At 41.4% G+C, this 11845-nt stretch overlaps 1 long non-coding RNA gene across 1 annotated transcript; it reads left to right on the top strand.

Moving 5' to 3' along the window:
* Positions 1-2851: 2851 nt before the first annotated feature.
* LOC118685630 (uncharacterized) lies at positions 2852-10164 on the top strand. The gene is made up of 3 exons (XR_004980004.1): positions 2852-3088; positions 8602-8678; positions 9993-10164. It is a non-coding gene; the product is annotated as an uncharacterized LOC118685630 (long non-coding RNA).
* The last annotated feature ends 1681 nt before the right edge of the window (positions 10165-11845 follow it).

Raw genomic sequence — 11845 nt, 5'->3', positions numbered from 1 at the left:
GCTGTATGAAGAAAATGTTAGAAAAATCCTGGAGTTTAGTAATTGAAAAGCATCTTATTTTACTTAGCAAAGTGGGCAACCCGAGCACAAATTACCCTACAAAGCAATTATTTCAATATGAACATAACAACTTCCTGAGTATTATTTTTTACAGTTTTGGGAAGAATTTTCCATAAAAAATGGCCTGTGCCATTTACTTCATAAGCAAAGACACTACTCAAATTCAAGAGTAATAATTAAGGTTGAGGAGATTGCCTTTATCCTCTGCCAAAAAGCCCACATCTTACCTAGTCTATTATCAGATAGAAACTGAAAAAGAGAAATAGAGGCAATTTTAATGTTAAAGCAGGGTTAATAGTAAACCTTCATGGCATTTCTCTGCTCTAGCTGAGATGTTTCTGGGCCTCACCATGCTTTCAACACACAAGATAGCCCATAGAATGCTACAGACCATGGTTATAAAAGATGCAGATGTCCTCTATACCTCTTTCATCTCCCGGCCTGTCTGTTCAAGCACTGTTTGCCTCTGCCATTAAAAATAAAAAGGAAAAAAAAAAGGAAACCTAAATGCTAGTTGGAGTGGGGATCAATTAACTTCAATGAGTATTTTTAATCAATGCTGTGTCCGTTAAGAACACAATGTAAAAAGGTGCCCTGGTTAAACCTCAGCCAGCAACCAAGCACCACAGAGCCACTTGCTTACCCCCCAACCAGTAGGACTGGGGAAAGAATTGGGAGGGTAAAAGGTAGAAAACTTGTGACTTGAGATAAAAACAATTTAATGGGTAAAGCAAAAGCTGCATTCACAAACAAATAATAACAAGGAATCAATGCACTGCTTCCCAAGGGCAGGCAGCTGTTCAACCATCTCCAGGAAAGCAAGGCTGGATCACGTGTAGCATTAATTTGGAAAGACAAACATCATCACTCAAAAATTTCCTCCCTTTTCCTTCTGTTCCTCATTTTATACACTGAGCATGACATCCTATGGTCTGGAATATCCCTTTGGTCAGCTGGGGTCACCTGTCCCAGCTGTGTCTCCTCCCAACATCCCATGCACTCCCAACTTACCAGCATGGCAGCACAAAAAGCAGAAAGCTGTGTAAGCCCCTCTAAGCAATAACAAAAAAACCTCCCCATTAGCAATCCTGTGTTGAGCACAAATCCAAAATAGAGCCCCATACCAGAGAACCACTGGGAAGAAAAATAACTCTACCCCATCCTAAACCAGCACAATAGGTATAATTGAGGGAATATTAATTGTCACAGGGGAGACTGATGGTTCCTTTCTTAAATCTGTTTTAGAAGGTACTAATGAAACACCCATTAGAAGACTGCTTCTCGATGCCCCAGAACTCACCCATGGCAGCCAAGCTGAAGTCCAGCAGATTTGAAAGAGAAAGGACTTCCAGCAGAGGATGCTCTAGAGGACTCAGCATACAGTAATTCTTGTTATCCTGGCTGAATACTGCTTGAACATGACCATCTTCAGGGCCTGTTGCATTTGCAACTAGAAATGGATGAAATCAAGAGGTAAGGGGATGTTGGAGGGAATTTTTAGGCAGCTGGTTTGCTGTTGTGTTCACTGTACCTTAGATGCAGTCTATTTGACATCACTGTATTAATTTGAATGTAAATAGAAAAATACTGCATATCTAGACTGCAGGGATAAATGTCTATAAAGAAGACTGAGAAAAACAACATGCTATTTAATGGAGTTTTCTGGAAATCATTATGAAAGGTGAGTCTTGTGAGAAAGATTCAGAAATGTTTCAATTCTCTGTCACATGTTTCCTGGTACAGTTAAAAAACATTTTAAAGGCACTCTGTGGCTGTTCACTAAAACAGTGATCCACTTGCAACTTAATTTGAGGTTTAACTATTAAAGCAAATGATCAGCATTTTGCTGCATGAAGTTGATATTGCATACCTATATCTAAAAACAACACTTTGAAAAGACATTTGTATCTCTTAAATCTTCCCTAAGTCAGCAACCCTTTCCACTAAAAAAAAAGCATGTGTCTAAATGCAGAATTCCGGTTTGTATTTTCAGTAACAGTAATTTTGATGAAACTGTTTGCTTAGTAGATACTGAATGACCAAAGTAGTGATTTTTACATAGCAAATACAATTTTTAAAGCCATTATCATTTACATGGTTTCCCTCCCTTCCTCTTCAGTGCCAGATGAGGTAGGTTTGTAGTCACCATCTCCTTCATAGTCTTCAGATAAATTCAGATGGTAATTCTTTTATCTCTGTACTGCCAATTCCAAAGACAAATTATGCTGACCAAAATAGAATTTTTCCTGTGATAATGTTAATTAAAAGATGAATTGTGAATGAGGTGAACAATGACACCCAGTACTTGGTGGATTGATAAGACATAGTTCACTAAGCAATACATTATTCAGAACAAAAGAGCACACGGTAATCTGCAAACACAGGTTATTTTAGGAATTTGGTTCAGAATTACAGTATTAAAAATACTATCTGACAACCTGTAGGCGATTCTTTGTTCCTTGGAGGCACTAGGGCTATAATATCAGCCCTTTTAGCAATAAATCCAAATAAGCTTATTTCTTTTCCCCGCTCTGTCTTTGCATGAGCTTAGATTATAAGTGTATAATGTTCTAAACATGATGTTAAGGAAAATTATTTTTAAAAATATACTGAAAGCAGAGCAGATTGCATAATAACAGCAAATATAGGAGGCATAGTGAAAGCATAAAGATACTGTGGCCATGTTCCCGTCTGGTGAACGCTCTCTGCAAGTCTAGCAAAGGCAGTTACATAACTGATTTTTATTGCATTAGGCAACAGTAATATTGCTAAGCAAACCAATGTGCAGAATTAGAAAGCTTCTTCCACAGTGGAAATGAAGAAAAAAGCCGGAGGAAGGGCTCTCACTTACATCCAGTAAGGAGGAAGGGCAAGAGGATGTGCATCTTCATTAGTGGATCATGTCAAGGGGACAACATGATTTATTTTCATCACGCAGTGCCTTGGAAAAAATACAGTGCCAATTCAGTCCATGATAATTTCACTGCTTTCTGCAGCGTAACGTGCCAGCAGTCTAGAGCTCAAACTGGTGAGTTAAAACATCAACCTCTAAAAGAGATTTAACAGCCGCTAAGATAATAGTCTCTAATGAATTGCACAGGGGAAAAAACTAACATGGGAGCAAAGGGGAAAAAAACCTGCACATGCAAATATATGCCTGATCTCATCTGTTTTCACTGTAAATTCAGAACACTGCTAGTGTGTATTTAGACATAGCAGTTAATACAGGCTGGGGGATGAATAGATCAAGAGCAGCCCTGCTGAGGACTTGGAGGTGCTGGTGGATGAAAAGCTGGACATGACCCAGCAGTGTTCACTGGCAGCCCAGAGAGCCAAATGTGTTTTGGGCTGCATCAAAAGGAGCCTGGGCAGTAGGCCAAGGAAGGGGATTCTGCCTCTCTGCTCCCCTCTGGTGAGACCCCATCCTGCAGTGCTGTGCCCAGCTCTGGGGTCCCCAGCACAGGAAGGACACGGACCTGTTGGAGGGAGTCCAGAGGAGGCAACTGAGATGGTTAAAGGGATGGAGCACCTCTCCTGTGAGGAAATGCTGAGAGAACAGGGATTGTTCAGCCTGGAGAAGAGAAGGCTTCAGAGTGCTCTAATTGTGGCCTTCCAGTTCCTGAAGAGAGACTACAAGAGAAATGGAAAGGGACTTTTTACAAGAGCCTGTAGTGACAGGACATGGGGAAATGGATTCAAACTAAAGAGAGTAGGTTTAGATTATATATTAGGAAGAAATGATTTATTGTGAGGGTAGTGAGGCACTGGAACAGATTGCCCAGAGAAGGTGTGGATGTTCCATCCCTGGAAGTGTTTAAGGCCAGGTTGGATGGAGATCTAAGCAACCTGGTCTAGAGGAAGGTGTCCCTAATAACAGCAGGGGGTTTCAAACTAGATGATCTCTAAGGTGTCTTCCAACCTCAACCATTCTATGTTTTTAGGATACAAAGAGGTCTGTGAGCTGGTAATAAGAAAGTCTATGTTTGTGGCTCAGAGGTGGTCAGCTTTAACACCTAGTAATGTGCAAGAACCACTTGAAATTTGTTCTGTATAGCTAACGTCCTTTCCCTGCGCTTACTGATGCCAATGAATGTACAGGCTTATGTTGCAAGCCTCCCCTTCGCGGACTTTTTTTCACGTGGTTGACTACTTTTCAAGTTTGAACGAATTGAAATATTCTCGAGACTTCTGCCACTTGTGTTTGCGTGGCAAACAAAGTGGCAGGAAGGAAGGTATACAGAGAGGCAGTCAGCCATATGAAGTGTATGAAGTGCAAGTGTTGATGCTGTGCTACCGTAGGACCAGACCTTTAGAACCCTTGCACTAGGAAGAGCAGTCACGGTATTTAGCATCCACTGCAGCACAAGCAAGTGCACTGTCAAAGCTCGGGGCCCCAGAGCTGTTCCAGCGGGAGTAGGATGTGGTGGGGTAGGCAGGTTAAGCGGTCCTGCTGAGCCATGCCGGCCGTGGTGGCTCCCTGCAGGGGAGGCGAGGGAAGAGCCCGGCTCTCCCTGCCCTTGCCGGTGCCGGCGCCAGGTGCCGGCAGGCGGCGCGGGCACGGCGCTGCAGGAGCGCCCCGCTCCCGCCGCTCCAGCCTGCGCTCCCGGCTCCCGCTCGCTCCAGCCAGCAACCGGAAGGGTGTGGGTGGGTGCTGGGGCTGGAGCAGCCACGAGACTTCACTTTTTTATTTCCCCCCTCTCAAATCAAGCGTTAACTGCTTAGCGGCTGTTACTTCGGGAAATTCAAGGCATTTTTGAAATGAGTCAGATGTTAGAAGAAGAGAAATGTGCTGTGCAGTGCCTGGGGGCCATGAATGGGTGGTAGGAGAGGCAGGACAGGGAGAAAGCCGAAGTGGCCAAGGAGTTGCCTGCAGAGATGGATGGCAGGATGAGTGCTGCAGTTATCCTTTGGGAGAAGAAACTGGAGCAACCTCCTGTAGCAAGGTCTCTGCCTCAGCACTGCAGAGGAGCTTCTGAGTGTCGGGAGCAGCTGGGTATTCGATGGTGACACTCGGTGACAGTGCTTGTTCTTGGCTGATGGAGACCAGAGCTGATGCTGAACCTCTGGAGAAAGAGTTCTTGACTCTGTCTGAAGCCACATTTATGTGCAGTTATGCAGGGGATGCACAAAGGAAATGGGAACATACAGCCCACAAGCAAAAGCAGGGTGGATGAAAGATTTATCTGGGAATATGAAAATGCTCTGAACAAGTGAACTAACTCTTCTTCTTTTCCCCTTCATTCACACAACAGAGCAATTTCAAATTAGAACAGGTTGTAACAGATTTAATTTAGATCACCATGGTGCCTAGTATAATGCTACAGCATATTCTAATTTATCTTTTTCCCTGATTTTAAAGGGCTAAACAGCTTTTAAATTGTGGATTTGTTATAGAATGTATGGCTGCTAGGCAGTCTTAACCAATTAGAAATTTTTTACTGCACCATGATTAATTTTGTTAGATAAAACTACTGAAATACAGCTGAAGGTAGAAATAAAAAGCATTTAAGTGCTCTACAGTCATGATTTACTCTTCAGAGATGCATTTAACGCTGTCTCCGGCAGAACAGCTTCATCCATTTTCCAAACATTCATTTGTTTATTTCAAGATTAGTCTCAGTTATAAACAGACATTAAATCACCTCCAGGCCCTAATACATTGTAATGAAGTATTGTAAACCATGTAGTATGTTGGTTTAAACAATGTAATCAGAAAGCAACAAAACCATTTTCTCCTGGTTCTTGCTGGCTCCCTGACTTCTGTCTGTTCAAAGAAAAGTTCTTTTTAGTCTGTAAATGTCAAGGTCACTCAGAGGTCAAGTTTGTGCTTTTGAGATGTGGTTCCTTTCAGGTTATTGGCTTTGTTTTATTATTGAAAGGAACCATCCATTTTGGCATATAGAGCAAACAAGTCATGTAATCCTATTAAATACAAAACCAACATCTAGAAATAATGGTGAGGGTTTGACAATTGCACAAAAGCCCCCTTTTTCTGCCCATAGTTAAGCCTGCAGTGAGTAATTAATGGTCCTTCCACGAGCCTGTCTACAGTGGGAAAACTGCCTAACTACTTTTCAAAACGCTCACTCAAAAAGTGGCCAAGAGCCCCTTTTGGGCAAGCTGGCATCCTTGTACTGCGATGCTCAGGAATGGGAGAGGGACAGAAGCGCCTACCTGTCTCTCTCCAGCTCAGAGCAGAACATGGCACAGAAGGAGAGAGGCACAATCCAAGGCAGAGGATCCTTGGAAACAGAGAGGATTAATTAACAAAGAAGGAGGAAAGCATCTTTAGAGAGTTAAGGATAAATGGAGGTATTTTAAGTTATTAGAAAATAAACTTGCTTTGTTGGCAGGAAAGAAGAAGAAGTCGAAAGTGGAGGTTACAGCATGCAAGTTGAGATGTAAGTGGATCATTATGTACTGGGCACAAAAACTAAGACATAAAAAATTAACAACAAATAGCTCACTAATTTCCCTATGAAGAATGTTTATGCACAGTGCAAGGTCAGTAGAAGAAAAAATTAGGAAGAGGAAATAAGGTCTAATCAGAGTTTAAATTGGAGCAAAGAAAGTGTAGAATGATTTAACTAAAACTGTCCTCAAAGTGGTATCTACATAGAGGTAACTGGGGGAAAATACTGAGGATTTTCATGGTTAGTTAGTTAGGATCAGATGTGAACGATGGGCTTGCCAACACTGTCTGTTCTGCTTGTCACTTCTTTGAGGACAGTCAGCTACAGTATGTGAAAACAACTGAAGGTTGCAAACCCCAGTTTTCATAAACAACATTCATAACACTATTTTCACATCCCTCAGACAAGCATATAGATTATCACAACTTTAAAATCTCTATCTGCTGGCAAGACAAAACATTACCATCCTAGAGTGTATGCAAACATAAGAACTGACTGGATCTATTACTAATAAAGAGAGATGAGTTGATTGACAGTATAGATAGCAATTGCAGATCAGATGAAAAACTGCACAAAGCGTAGGCAGGAGCTGAAGAAATGAACCCCAAGACATACAATTGAATATAACAAACATTACAGAAGTGGAAATGGGAAACTGAGAGATCTATATTACCCAGATTGTGCAACAAGGCTTACAAAGGCCAGACAGTAAAAGTTTCTGGCCTATCATATTGCAAGGACAGATAGACAATAAAGATGCTTGGAGTTTAAGAGTGGAACAAGTCCAAGATCTTCAGATAGTCTTCTAATAGGAAGGGAAAAACACTGGCACACCACCAGGGAAGGACCTCCACGCAGGACTGCTCCTTAAACACAGACTCAAGAGGTTTTTGGCAGACACTTCAGTGAGCACAGCCTCTAATGGCGCAGTCTTAAAACAAGTCTGGAAGAAGTCTCTCTCAACCCTAGGTTTGCTTCTTGAGTTGAACATAGTTTAAGAAGGCCACAAGTTCAATATGAGTAATTAGGGCTGAGTTTATTTTTTGCCCTCCTCTGTTCCAGCGCATCACTCAAGTAGTGTATGAAAAGTGAAATACACCCACAACTCCTCATCTGGGGATTTTCTCAACTGATAGACAATCAGAGTATAATTAGCTCCTTTGCCCCTGTCTGAGGTGCAGAGGAATTATCAGTGCCTCAATCTTCAGCTATTGGTAGCTGCTAGAGTAGCCAGTCAACTGGCATGGGACTCATCCACAGAGCTGTACTTGTCCTCCCAAGGGGGTTTACAGGATGTGTTGGCATGATAAGAGGATACATAAGCTGTAAAATATATACCCAGAGAAACACAAATGTAAGCAATGCCTTGTTATTGTTAAAATTTCTGAATAAAGTGAAATGGATTCTGCAGACCAACACATCAACTAAAGCAAAAGTTGATTTGAGAAACCTCTTTTTCCTCCCCATATTTCTTCAAGCTTTTCTAGCAAGCTGGCAATGCTGCAGGTACTGCAGACTTAAAAGATGAGCCTTCTGGTCCCTAGGTTATCCAGTCATTGTTAGTGCGTTCCCAGGGAGCTCTGAGATATGGGAGGACCAGCTCATACTACCCTTGTCTAGAAGAAAACTTTGGAGACTTTTATAGGAAAATTCCACACCTTTGTGACCCAAAAGAAGGTCTCTTCTTTTTCACCTGTGAAAAAGATCTCATGCCTAATTTGCACCACTGCCTCTTTCCTCAACAGAACAGACCCAGAAGTCTGAGAACTTTAGTCTCACAGACCTAAGCTTGCACCAGGAGCACTACAGGAGATTGTTTTGGGGATCCCCTGTTTAATTTCCCAACTTACATACTAATTTGGAGATTCACAGGCCATTTGAATGTGATGGAGTCTGTAGAAGCAAAATTGGTCCATCAGAAAGACTTCACATGTTTACATATGCCTGGATTTGTCATCTGCTGCCCTTCAGCTGCTGCTGGAAAAACTCTCTCAGCTATTCAACAAATTGGTTTTCGTCTACTATTAATTTTGTTAACCTGCTTTATAGGGGTTCCTTGTAGTTCCCTGTGTCACTGCAGATGAACAATAACTTCACTGCATTTTCTGCTTTCTGTTCTTCTGTGCAGCTCTCACCTCTTCAAGTGTTTTGGGGCCACCAAAGGAAAACAGTGACACAAAAATGTAAAGGAGCTTGTCTTCTACTGTAAGTGCATTCCCATCACTGTAAAATTGTGAAACAGTACAGCCTATTTCTATCTGATGATGTAAAGTGCCCTACATCACTATAAACAGAATATACTGTATAAATATTGGGTATACAGTATGAGTCTAGCCATGTGAGTTAATAGCATTTTTAAATCTTGACAGCTGTATCCATACAGTTTAAATGCATATCTGCCCACTGTCACATATGTAAGAAACAAATAAGAGAGACACAGTGAGACCTTGAAGTAACTGGTATATATGACTATAAAAGACTTGTATAAAAGTTCAGGGTACAGTTCTGAATGGGAAAGTTCAGAGCAGAAGATGTGGATGGCTGTTTTAAACTCCTTCAACAAAATCTACACAGGATACACTCAATTTTGAATTAAATCAGCAAAATCATTTGCTTCTGTCTGAGGAATATGAAATAGAAAACAGAAATGGCTGAAAGTAGGGTGATGGGATGACAGGGATAGTTCTGATCACAGGTGACTGTCTGTGCTCTTCCACTCAATATGCAGTGTGCTATTGCCAATATTGCATCCACTTCCAACAGACAAAATTCTGAAAAAGGAATAAAACTTTAATTTTGATATCAGTTGTCAGTGTGGACTCAGACACATTGCATGTTGCGATAGAGAACCACAGTGACTTAATCATATTTGTATTTAGATATTATCCTTCTGTTACAGAAAGTTATTTAGATTAACTGTAACTTAAAGTAAATATGCCAGGCTTCCTTCTACTCTCATCATGCATCTTTTCTATAACCTTTTATCTTTAGAAAACATTTGATTGTAATCAGCCTTATTTTTCCTTCTGTACTCAAAAGTAGGATTTCTCTTCTTCTACAAACACATTAGAATTTAATACAGCTCTCTGTAGCAAGCCATCCTAAAGCCTCTTTTTAATATATCAATTTTACCACATAACAGATTTTTAAAGCCAAGATAAAACAATTCAGAAAGATTGGTGGGAGCATTCAACAAAAGTAGTAGGAAACAGCACCTTAAATCTGTCATTCACTGGATTTCACTGGATTTCAAGTTTATGGTGCCTCTGTAAAGGCAGTTTTCATTAAATAGTGTAATTTAATTGAATCTTTGTCTGCAAACAGGACTAGGTATTTCTTTCCAACAGTACAACAGCAGCAAATTTAGAGTAAGGTGTGTTTCTTCACAGAGCAGTTTTCAGCTGTTACCACTGGGAGCGCATACAAAGCCAGTGGGATAAAGCTTCTTGCATGTCAGCCAAAGCTCCAACCATTTCAAATTGGGCATAAGATTTTTTTTTTCATCCTTTTCCTCTGCAGCTACATTCCTGGATGACACTGGACCACCTCTGTTCCCTGCTTTAACCATCTGTAAAATGGAGACAGTATTGCTGGCCTCTGATTGTATTCCCAACTCAGATCCACAGTCAATGGTTTTAAAGTGCCGAGTAGCTCAAACCACGCCATCAACTTAAAATCTGGAAATTATTAAAAAAAATATTTTCACTTATGTTAGTTTTATAAAGATTATTCAGTTTTCTATGTTTATGCATTCATAATTTACAAACATATGTAATGTAATTTATGTAATGTGTATATATTAAACAAATTTGTAAATTTACAAATACATATGTCAGTGTATTGTATAAAATAAAATATTTCCTCTTTTCTGGCATGTGAAAAAGCCACACTAACTGGAGCATTGCTTACTAGGACAAGATCCTGCAAGATGGCCCATGTCACTATGTCTCTTATGTGCACGTGTATGCCCACAGATTATTCCTGACAGCACAACAGTATAAGCAACTCTTCCAAGAGGAATGGGAACTGGCACAAACCAAATGAAGCAAGAATGTCTGTAGCTCTTTCTCCTCTCTAGGGCTCACATACAGTTGCAAAACACTAATAGTTTTTTGTTGCAAAACACTAATAATCTTACTGAAAAAAAGTCTTGAAGTCATCACTATTTCTCACTTGCCTATCTGTAATTTCTTTACCAAAATATTCCTAAACACTTTACATGGTTTAATTTGCTTCAGGACATCCGTGTGCAGTGGCATTGTATCTCCCATGTGCCCAGCTGTAGGGGATGCAGAAAGGTCAAAGCCATGTCCTACCAAGAGCTGCCAGGAGGCTCCCTCATCCAGCAGCACCCAGCTCCACCAGCACTGGGCCAGAGCCCCAGGGCTGAGCAGCTCCTGCAGGTTGTGCTGAAGGAGCAGCTCAACAGCTCAGTGTCTGACTCAGAGATGAGCAACTCTAAGCTTTGCTAAAACGTTCCTGAGGTTGACATTGAGAGAAAACCAGTGCTTGTGGATTTCCAGAGCTGACTGCAGTGCAAACATCTGAGCAGCTTCAGTTTTCCTTTTGCTTTTGTCCACTACCTGAACCAACCTTCTTAGAGAGCATCTTAACTGTCAGATGAGATAGCAGCAGTGGCTTTGAGACAATTAGAGGCAATTTAAAGTGGTGTGGCTGTAAACCCCATTTTTGAGCACACAGCCTCCTTTTCTATTGCTTGTCTGGCTGACTCAGTGAAGCTATCTATGGGAAACATGACAGGGCATTTCTGCCAGCACTGGCAGGTGATCTGGCTCACCAGGGAAGTAGTGTCAGCGTTGGGTGCAAACAGGAGGCAAACCCATGGAGCTGGAGGCAGTAAGTTGCATAGGGGCTAGCAGGACCTTAGCCGTCACAATTCACTTTTGTTTTAGCGTTCATGAGAAGATTCATAGCATCATTCAGGTTGTAAAAGACCTTTAGGATGATTGAGTCCAACCATTAACCTAATACTACTAAATCCACCACTCTCCCTTAGCACCACATCTTGCACATCTTTTAAATCCCTCCAGGGATGGTAACTCCACCACTTCCCTGAGCAACCTGTTCCAATGCTTGACTACATTTTCCATAAAGAAATTTTTCCTAATACCCATTCTAAACTTCTCTTGGTGCAACTAGGGGCTGTTTCTTCCAGTTCCATTGCTTGTTAATTGAGTGAAGAGACCAACCCCCACCCTGCTACAGCCTCCTTTCCACTAGCTGTGGACAGAAGTGAGGTCTCCCTTGAGACTCCTTTTCTCCAGGCTAAATGACCCCGTTCCCTCAGTTACTGCTCATAACACTTGTGATCCAGACTCTTCACCAGCTCTGTTGCCCTTCTCTGGACATGC

This window comes from Molothrus ater, chromosome 3, assembly GCF_012460135.2.
Source record: "Molothrus ater isolate BHLD 08-10-18 breed brown headed cowbird chromosome 3, BPBGC_Mater_1.1, whole genome shotgun sequence".
Lineage (NCBI taxonomy): Eukaryota > Metazoa > Chordata > Aves > Passeriformes > Icteridae > Molothrus > Molothrus ater.
This window is presented reverse-complemented; position numbering and strand designations above follow the sequence as displayed.